Below are 11,701 nucleotides of genomic sequence, written 5' to 3'. Positions count from 1 at the left end.
TGATAAACCATATGTGTCAAACATGGGCAAACACAATCAGTCCTATATAGGCTGCCTACATGGGCCCAAAGTAGTTCCCACATAGGTAATCTCTATATGGGTTATAAACGGGAAAAACATATGGGGGTCCACTTTGATAAAACATATGGGTCAGAAATGAGCAAACACAATCAGTCCTATATAGGCTGCCTACATGGGCCCAAGGTGGTACCCACATAGGTAATCTCTATATGGGCCCTGAATGGGGAAATACATATGGCACCCAATTGGCCAAAACAATATGTTTCAGACATGGGCAAACACAACCAGTCCCATATAGGCTGCCTACATGGGCCCAAGGTAGTACCCACATAGGTAATCTCTATATGGTTTATGAATGGGAAAAACATATGGGACCCACTTTGATAAACCATATGTGTCAAACATGGGCAAACACAATCAGTCCTATATAGGCTGCCTACATGGGCCCAATGTGGTGCCCACATAGGTAATCTCTATATGGGTTATGAATGGGGAAAATATGTGGGGCCCACTTTAATAAACCATATGGGTCAGACATGGGCAAACACAATCAGTCCTATATAGGCTGCCTACATGGGACCAAGGTGGTACCCACATAGGTAATCTCTATATGGGCCCTGAATGGGGAAATACATATGGCGCCCGCTTGGCCAAACTATATGCGTCAGACATGGGCAAACACAATCAGTCCCATATAGGCTGCCTACATGGGCCCAAGGTAGTACCCACATAGGTAATCTCTATATGGTTTATGAATGGGAAAAACATATGGGACCCACTTTGATAAACCATATGTGTCAAACATGGGCAAACACAATCAGTCCTATATAGGCTGCCTACATGGGCCCAAAGTAGTTCCCACATAGGTAATCTCTATATGGGTTATAAATGGGAAAAACATATGGGGGTCCACTTTGATAAAACATATGGGTCAGAAATGAGCAAACACAATCAGTCCTATATAGGCTGCCTACATGGGCCCAAGGTGGTACCCACATAGGTAATCTCTATATGGGCCCTGAATGGGGAAATACATATGGCACCCAATTGGCCAAAACAATATGTTTCAGACATGGGCAAACACAACCAGTCCCATATAGGCTGCCTACATGGGCCCAAGGTAGTACCCACATAGGTAATCTCTATATGGTTTATGAATGGGAAAAACATATGGGACCCACTTTGATAAACCATATGTGTCAAACATGGGCAAACACAATCAGTCCTATATAGGCTGCCTACATGGGCCCAAGGTAGTTCCCACATAGGTAATCTCTATATGGGCCCTGAATGGGGAAATACATATGGCACCCAATTGGCCAAAACAATATGTTTCAGACATGGGCAAACACAACCAGTCCCATATAGGCTGCCTACATGGGCCCAAGGTGGTACCCACATAGGTAATGTCTATATGGCTTATGAATGGGGAAAATATGTGGGGCCCACTTTAATAAACTATATGGGTCAGACATGGGCAAACACAATCAGTCCTATTTAGGCTGCCTACATGGGCCCAAGGTGGTACCCACATAGGTAATCTCTATATGGGCCCTGAATGGGGAAATACATATGGCGCCCGCTTGGCCAAACTATATGTGTCAGACATGGGCAAACACAACCAGTCCCATATAGGCTGCCTACATGGGCCCAATGTAGTTCCCACATAGGTAATCTCTATATGGGTTATGAATGGGAAAAACATATGGGGTCCACTTTGATAAACCATATGGGTCAGACATGGGCAAACACAATCAGTCCCATATAAGCTGCCTACATGGGCCCAATGTAGTTCCCACATAGGTAATCTCTATATGGGTTATGAATGGGAAAAACATATGGGACCCACTTTGATAAACCATATGTGTCATGAGCAAACACAATCAGTCTTATGGTGGTAGCCACATAGGTAATCTCTATATGGACCCTGAATGGAGAAATACATACAAGTATAATTGTGAATATAATGAATTATGTAGTAAATATAAATTGTGCATCTGTAAATTGCATCATAAACTATACACTTGTAAACAACATATCTGTACAATCATTAAAACAATTATATGCAGTATATTTGTAATTTATAATCTTTCATATACTGTAATACCACTAACAGCTGACTGCGGAATATTTAGTAGTGAGGAAATTTCACAAGTGGACTTATTACACAAATGGAAACCTGGTACCACGCTTGAACTCACTGAATTCACTAAGCTCCTGAGAGCGACCTATTCTTTCACAAAATTTGTAGAAGCGTCTGCTTAGTGCTTGATTTTATACAACTGTGGCCACGAAATTGATTGAAACACCCAAATTCAATTATTTGGAGGGGTGTCCCAATACTTTTGGCAATATAGTGTATTTGGTTACAGTAGCCTATAGGCCATGTCTCTTCAAATCCAGTCCTGGAGTGTTGGTGTTCAGCAGACATTAGTTCCAACCCATGACATTAAATATTCAAAGTGTCATCTTCCCAGCCAACATTTGTATGTGGGGCCCATATGGGTATGAAATGGGCTGAAAAATGGGCCCCATGTAGGATTGTCCGCGGGTTCCATAATGGCCCCATGTTAATTGCCCAGATGGATTTCATGTAGGATTGCACTTGGTACTAGGCGGGACCAAAGTGGGCAACATGCACAAGACCCATCTCGGTCCCATCTTTAACCCAGTAGACATTTGTACATGGGGCCCATGTGGGTTCGAAATGGGCTGAAAAATGGGCTCTGTATGGGATTGTCCGCGGGTTCCATAATGGCCCCATGTGAATTGCCTAGATGAATTTCATGTAGGATGGCACTTGGTACAAGGTGGGACCCAAGTGGGCAAAATGCACAAGACCCACCTCGGTCCCAGCTTTAACCCAGTAGACATTTGTACATGTGGCCCATGTGGGTTCGAAATGGGCTGAAAAATGGGCTCTGTATGGGATTGTCCGCGGGTTCCATAATGGCTCCATGTGAATTGCCCAGATGGATTTCATGTAGGATTGCATTTGGTACTAGGTGGGACCCAAGTGGGCAAAATGCACAAGACCCACCTCGGTCCCAGCTTTAACCCAGTAGACATTTGTACATGGGGCCCATGTGGGTTTGAAATGGGCTGAAAAATGGGCTCTGTGTGGGATTGTCCACGGGTTCCATAATGGCCCCATGTTAATTGCCCAGATGGATTTCATATAGGATTGCACTTTGTACTAGGTGGGGCCCAAGTGGGCAAATTGCCTAAGACCCAACTCGGTCCCAGCTTAACCCCGCCGACATTTGTGTATGGGGCCCATGTGGGTTTGAAATAGGCTGAAAAATGGGCTCTGTATGGGATTGTCCGTGGGTTCCATAATGGCCCCATACCAACTGCCCACATGGATTTCGTATAGGATGGCACTTACAAAAAGGTGGGCCCCAACTGGGCTACATGCACAAGACCCTTCTTGGTCCCAGCTTTAGTTTTTTTGTGGGTACTACAAGGTTACTACATGGGCCGAAATACAGGCTGTAAGTGGGTTTGTCTATGGGTTCCATGTTGGCCCCAGCAACTTACTCATTTAGGTTTTATGCAGGATTTCACAGGGCTTTAGGTGGGGCCCAACTAGGAATCATATGCATGTGGCCCAACTAGGGATCATCTGGGTTCCATCTAAATGAATAGCAACACCACACAAACAAGTTTTAAAGCATTAGATCACACAGTGAGATTGAAATCTTTTCAAATTAAAAATTTATTGAATTTTATTATCATATTATGCTATATTCTGAAATTAAAGAGACAATATTTAAAGAAGCAGATTTATGTCAGATTAAAGAGTATCTCTTTAAAGTTATATACCTAATTGTTAAAATACATACCTTTAACCTGTATTTGACCCAGTCTATACTGAACGCTTTGAACATTTGAAAAGGAAATAAATTGGGGACAGTTAGAAGAAGCAACAACTATACATGTATCAGTACAGCTTACACTGCAGACAGTCATTTGTGCATTCTGGACACTGTCCTCCAACTCTTTTCTCAGACTTTTTTTAAAGTTCCCTCTTAGTTTCTTGCCAGTTGATCTGAGCAGTCTTCTTAAGAGCCTCTGCAAAACAAATTAGTTTTTTTTATAGATTATGATTTTAGAGAAATCATGTTACTTACACATACTTACACAATACCTTATGAAAGAATAACAACTTTTACTCAGGATAAAAAAAAAAAAAAAAAAAAACAGCATTAAACTTCAATTGGAATAGTCATGGTATTGGAATGTCACTGGAAGGGCATTTGGGAAATTTAACAGAGATTTACTGTTTATTTATTCAGACTATTCCGATTTAATTTTGTATTAATAAAACCAGTTTATAAAGTATGAATATGGGATGTGTTTGAAAGCATCAAATCATTCATTGATACAAGTAAACCATTAAAAAGTCCATGATAGAATGGGCCGATGAAATGATGCATAATTAAAGTATTTTAATTATTTTTTTATTGCTAATGATTTACGATTGCTTTTAAAGTAGAAATACAAAAATATTATTCTTTGTGTCTTTGGAAAATAATTGAGGTGATCACAGGTGTGGATGATTCTTAAATTTCCAGGATGGCTCAACTTAAGAGTCATAGTTTTAATAAACAAGTTAGAATTAAGTCGAAATGAGAATCCTGATTCTTTCAGTGTTTCAGACAGAGATCACGATTAAATACTCAAGAGGTTCTGACAAATGTTAATTCCTGCAGTCGATTTAAAATGTTTAATCTGAATGAAAAAAAAAGGTTTGAATGAATAATTAAATGACTAAAATACGTGTTTCATTACTGGATGAATCAGTGTTTTTGAACGAATCTCTAGAATGAATGATTAAAGTTTCAAGTGTAAAGTTTCTTGCAAAAGTTGATTTACTCTATTTTGATTGCTACTGTAGACAGTGTTTATATCTGAACTATAAACTTATCTCAGTACTTGAATTACGAGCTGATGTTGTTGTAATATTATTTAAGAATATAAGAAATTACTGTTGTGTCAATCTAAAATGATCTTCCCACTCATCATTCTGTGAAGTGGTGCAGGACAACTTTGTCCAACATGTGCTTGTTTCGGACTCTCATCTGCAGATACCTTGTTGTTTTTTTACGGCTTGATTAATATAAGCAGCACGGCAAGGCTTTTTGTAGTTCGCGTCTCCTAATAAGGACCTGAAATAGGTAAATATAAGTCTGCTTTTTAAAACAAAAGAGGATGGTTAGTTTGTGACAACAGCAGGAAACTGCATATTACGTTTACATCAAAAGATTAAATAAAATTTGAAGCTTGTGGCTTATAAATGCACATCAACCCGATGACTTAGCATTCATGTAAAAACTATGTTCAGATTAATCAATCAGAATGATTTCATTTTAAGGATGACTTTAATTTGTGTGTGTGTGTGAGAGGCGCGATCGAACAGTGTAAACATAAAAACATACTAGATAATTTTGTTTATACAGGACATTCAAACTGCAAAGTGTTTAAGTTACTGTAAAATTTAAAGGAAAACAAATATATTAATCTGAAATGTAGCAAATTAATTTTTTATTTAATTGTAGCAATTACAAAACATATATCAAGTTCTTTTTGTCTTTTTATTAATTTAATTAATAAACTAATTATATAAAACTATTGTCAGTGCTCTACAAATAAACGATAAAAAAAATAAAAAAAATAAGTTTTAAAATAAAATAAATAATTTTTTTTTGCCTTTACTTTATTAATAAAACTTATTTAAAAAATACAAGGCTTAAGCAATTTATTTTCCTTTGGTGGTACAGCCTGACCCCTGATTTCCACCAACTGCGGAACGGCTACGGATCCGCTCCGGAACGGCGGCGGAGTCAATACGTTTCCATTAAAGTCAATGTGTGTATTTTCACTGACTGATAGTCAGATATTTATTTATTATTTATTATTTCGGTTTGGTCATTTACAGATCATTCAAACAGATCATTCAAAACAAAAAAACACAAATAGATGACCAGGTGCAGGCAGAAGCTAAAGCTTATTTTGCCTGCCCTTATAACTTCAAAATCATAAATGCAGCACATTAATAACAACATCTGTTCATAAAATTAACACATTAGTGGACCATTGTCCACACCAGAGGCAAGCCTATTTAATTAATTTTCATTCCGTTAGATATTTTTCCATTGTTATTCTCTTGTAAATATTTTTAAACTGAAAAAGAGATGTGGCTTGTTTTAACTCATTACAGCAACTATTCCATAATTTAACTCCTTTATTTGATAAACAGTGTTCTCTTAATGTAGAATGTACTTGTGGTTGATTAAATATACATAGTCCTCTGAGATTATAATTACTTTCTCGCTGGGTAAACAATATTTGCAAGCATTTAGGAATTTTATTATGTTTAACTTGGTAAATAAACTTTGCCGTGTACAAATCGACTAAGTCATAAAACTTCAAAATTTTTGATTGAAGAAACAGTGAATTACTTGGTGAATTATAAGGTGCATAATTAATTAATTTGATAACCTTCTTTTGTAATAGGAAAATTGGATTGGTTCTAGTTTTATATGTATTTCCCCATATTTCGATACCATACGTTAGGTATGGTGTGACAAGTGAACTATAAAGTAGATATAATGCATTTTTGTTCAAAATATATTGCAACTTATACAAAATTGCAATCGTTTTTGATACTTTCTTTTGAACGTTTAAAATATGCGGTTTCCATGTCATTTTACAATCAATAATTACTCCAAGAAATTTTATATGATTTACTCTTTCTATTTCATTTTCGTTAATAGTAAATCCTGATCTCATTATTTATTACTGAATACCATAAATTTCGTTTTATTTAAGTTTAGTGACAATTTATTCAAATCAAACCAATTCTTTAGTTTATATAATTCTCTCTCTACCACCGACACAAGCTCTATAAGATTTGGGCCAGAACAATAAATTGTTGTATCATCCGCGAAAAGGATGAAATTAAAAACATCCGATACTTTACAAATATCGTTTATATATAACAAAAATAACTTGGGGCCCAAAACGGAGCCTTGCGGAACCCCACAATTAATTCTCTGTAAGCAGGACACAACTCCATTTAAATTAACATATTGAAATCGATCTGTTAAATAATTTTCTAACCAAGAATATACCTTTCCCCTAAATCCATATTTTTCCAGTTTATGTAATAATATTCTGTGATCGATGGTATCAAAAGCTTTCTGTAAATCTAAAAAAACTCCAATTGTATGTAATTTTTTATCTACTGATTGTGATATATTTTCTACCATTTTAACAACTGCCATTGTTGTTGACCTATGAGCTCTGAAACCAAACTGATATTCATTAATTATATTGTTCACTTCAACATTTTTTTTTTTTTTTTTTTTTGCATTGCGGTCTTTATTATATTTATGTATGTATGTATGTGTTATGCATGTTTTTGTGTATAGGTGTGTACTGTGTGTATATACGCATATATGTATATTTGTGCATGTGTACATGTGTATGTGTATATATGCATATTTGTATATCACTTATTTTTTACCTTTTTTAGTATGACATTGTACAGCACAGTGGTCAACTATGGTTGTTTTTACTGTGCTTTATAAATAAACTTTGATTTGAACATAACTATCTAATCTTTTAACAAATAATTTCTCTAATATTTTTGAAAATTGTGACAACAGAGAAATAGGTCGATAATTACAAAACAAATGTTTGTCGCCACCTTTGTACAATGGGAGAACTTTTGATACTTTCATTTGATTTGGGAATATACCAGTTTTAAAGGATTGATTACAAATATATGTAAATGGATAAATAACATTTTCAATAATATTTTTAACCATAAACATATCAAACCCATCATTATCAGTTGACTTTTTATTCTTGCAGTCTTTCACTATTTTCAATATTTCATCTTTATTGGTTGGGTTTAAAAAGAATGAATTTGGACTTTCATATGTAACCCCAATTTCCATTCCATTGTTCGGAATGGGTACAATTTCCTTTGCTAAATTATAGCCTATATTTATGAAATAATCATTAAACTCTTTAACTATTTCCTCCGTACGACGTATTGTGTAGTTGTCTTTATTAAAGTAATTAACACTATCCACATTGCTGTGTTTTTTATGTATTAAATCATTAAGTACCTTCCATGTACCCTGAATGTTTTGTCTATAGATATGCAGAGCTTCTATTTTTGCCGGATGCCGGAGAGCTCCGCAGCAATTCAGCACTTATATCGCGTGATCATACGTGAATTTGTGAGATCTCGTGGGTCCTCGTGACTTCAGCTGTCAGTCATGGCCGCAGCCGTTACGCAACAAATCCGCAGTGGATTGCAACCATTGCAACCATCAGATTGAAGCTCCAAAAAGTGCATCTATCCATTATACAGGGTGGGCCATTTATATGGATACACCGTAATAACATGGGAATGGTTGGTGATATTAAAGTCCTGTTTGTGGCACATTAGTATATGTGAGGGGGCAAACTCCTCAAGATGGGTGGTGACCATGGTGGCCATTTAGAAGTCGGCCATTTTGGATACAACTTTTGTTTTTTTCAATAGGAAGAGGGCCATGTGACATCAAACTTATTGGTAATGTCACAAGAAAAACAATGGTGTGCTTTCTCCTGCGGTGTTGCAATCAGCGTGTGAAGAGTGGGAGAACAGGGTTGCATTGACAATCCATCACAATGGGTAGCACATTGAACACATTTTATAAGTGGTCAGAAACTTGGAAATAACTCATGAACGAATAAAGTTACGTTGAAACCAAGCACACCATTGTTTTTCTTGTGACATTAACAATACGTTTGATGTGTCACATGGCCCTCTTCCTATTGAAAAGACAAAAGTTGTGCCACAAACAGGACTTTAATATCACCAACCATTCCCATGTTATTACGGTGTATCCATATAAATGGCCCACCCTGTATAAGAACTCTACGTGGCTCCGGGGGGTTAATAAAGGCCTTCTGAAGCCACGACGCCATGGCGATGGCGATGGCGACGCCATGAGTTTGTGTAAAAAAATATTCATATTTAAAACTTTATAAAGTAAAACAACTAGCTTCCGGGCAAACAAACATACGGATTCCACTTAAAGGAGAACTCCGGTCAGAGAACAACGACAAAAATCGGTGTTGCCTACACCCTGTTATCCTCTTTTTAAAATTTGAACCCTATTGACTTCAATAGGGCAAGTCTTAAACCTGCTTTTAGCCTCTTAACATCCTTGATGTGTCATTACAAGTGCACAGCCAATGTGAGTGATTCCTTCAGCGTGAACACAAGTGAATTTGACTGCAGTAGATGTGAAAGATTTGAATAAAAATTATGTTTATTCAGCCAGCGCTCCTACTGTATTTATTTCCTGTTTTCGGTCGAAGTCCATAGTAATCGATTGTCGAGTTCACGCGCTTGATCATAGGTACTAAACCTATGCGCGTGAACTCGACAATCGATTACTATATATATTATATATATATTTACGCTACCCCATGATGCACTTCGCTACTTCTGACGTCATAAGTTGCGTAAGTTGCGCTTTATATACAAGTAGACTGTGTATGGCCGGAAGCTAGTTATTTTACTTTATAAAGTTTTAAATATGGATACTTTTGGAAACTCATGGCCTTGCTCCAGAAGGACTTTATTAACCCAACCCCATAGTTAATATAACTCCAATTGTATTCATCTGAAAGTCATATACACTAACGGTGGATTGAGGGTGAGTAAATCATGGAGTCATTTTAATTTTAGTGAAAATTACTACTACTCTACCTCAATTATGTAAAATCTAATTTTGTAAATTTGAATAAATTAAGTAAATTCAAAACACCTCACACATAACAAAGGTTAATGGATTCATACCAGAAGTGACAGTGCAATCCTTCACCAAATTGCCAGTACTCACCTGGATCCTTGGTCAATCTGGGGTTGGGTGGAGTGGGCTGAAAAGTCCTTAAAAAGAAAGATTTAATTTGTTACTTACTTACTTACTGCCTATTATGCCTCTGGCATGTAGGGCAGCAACGAAGGTCCTCCACTCTGGTCGATTCTGGGCTATTTTCTGGACATCTCCCCATGTCAGGTTCATATATTTCATTTCTTCCTCTACTGTACGACGCCAGGTGATCTTTGGTCGTCCTCTCTTTCTTCTACCTTCGGGTGTCCAATGAAGGGCTACTCTTGGGATGTTGTCTTGCTCTCTTCTCAAAATATGGCCAATCCAGTTCCAGCGCCGCTTTGTTACAATGCTACCCATGCTGTCTTGTTGACATCTTGTTAATAGATCCTCATTTGATATCTTGCTTGGCCAAAAAATCCGACAGATTCTTCTCAGACTCCTTGTGTGGAAGACTGACAGTTGGCATATGTCACTTGCTGTCATTCTCCAGCATTCTGCGCCATACAGTAGGGTGGATAGAACGCAGCTCTGATATAATTTTAGTTTTGTCTTGGTTCTATACTGCTGAGACTTCCATATGTTGTTTAGCATTCTGAATGCATTTCTGGCTTTGTTGATTCTGTTTTTAATGTCATTGTGTGCACCCCCATCGTATCTTACAGTACTCCCAAGATAGGTGAACTCATTTGTTGTTAGTAGAGCTTCTCCATTCACATGTATTGTTAATGGATCTAAGATGTTTAGCACCATTACTTCAGATTTCCTCTGGTTTATCTTCAGGCCAACTTGCTGTGCAAAGTAGCTGAGACGTGTTGTTTTCTCTTGCATGTGTTGGTGAGTGTGTGAAACTAGAGCCAGATCATCAGCAAATCAAGGTCTTCCAATGTTGAGAAGAGGGTCCATCGTATACCTCTTGATTTGTCTTCTGTTGTGCGGCGCATCACCCAGTCGATAACAATGTTGAAGAGCAATGCTGACATTACACATCCTTGTCTGACTCCTGTCTTTACCTGGAATGCCAGGCTACTGTTTCCCACCCGGCATTTGAAGTTGGCATAAAAGGTCTTGATGAGGTCCACTATGTGTTGTGGAATTCCATACATCCTTAAGATGTTCCAGAGGCCGTCTCGGTGTATACTATTGAATGCCTTTTCAAAGTCTATAAAATTGATGTACATTTGCCTCTGCCATTCTGTGCATTGTTCTATGATATTACGAAGTGCAAATATCTGGTCAATGCACCCTCTCCCCTTACGGAATCCTGCCTGTTCATTCCTGAGTTTCTTATCTACTGCCTCTTTAAGTCGTCGCTCAATGATTTCTGCCATGATTTTGCTTGGTATAGATAGGAGTGTGATTCCTCGCCAATTGTTACAATCTCTCAAGTTGCCCTTCTTTGGTATCTTTATGATAATTCCTTCCGACCAATCATCAGGTATTTCCTTTTCCTCCCAGATAGTTTTGAATAGTGGTTGAAGTATTTTTGAGGCGAGGTCTGGGTCTGCTTTGAAAAGCTCTGCATTCAGGTTATCTTGGCCAGGGGCTTTTCCATTTTCCTTCGCACTGCTTTGTTTGTTTCTTGGTATTGTTTCCTGTATTTTTCTTTAAGCCGTTCAGACTTTGTCTCATTTACTTTCTTCTTTAAGACCCTTCTATTTTCTACAGTTTGCCATGTGTCGTCACTTAACCATTCCTTCTTTTCCTTGTGCTTGTATCCAAGACAGGCTTCACTGGTCTTCACATAGGCTGTTTTGGTCTGTTCCCACAAAGTG

Source organism: Scardinius erythrophthalmus (genome assembly GCF_964197995.2).
Source record: "Scardinius erythrophthalmus genome assembly, chromosome: 23".
Lineage (NCBI taxonomy): Eukaryota > Metazoa > Chordata > Actinopteri > Cypriniformes > Leuciscidae > Scardinius > Scardinius erythrophthalmus.
This window is presented reverse-complemented; position numbering follows the sequence as displayed.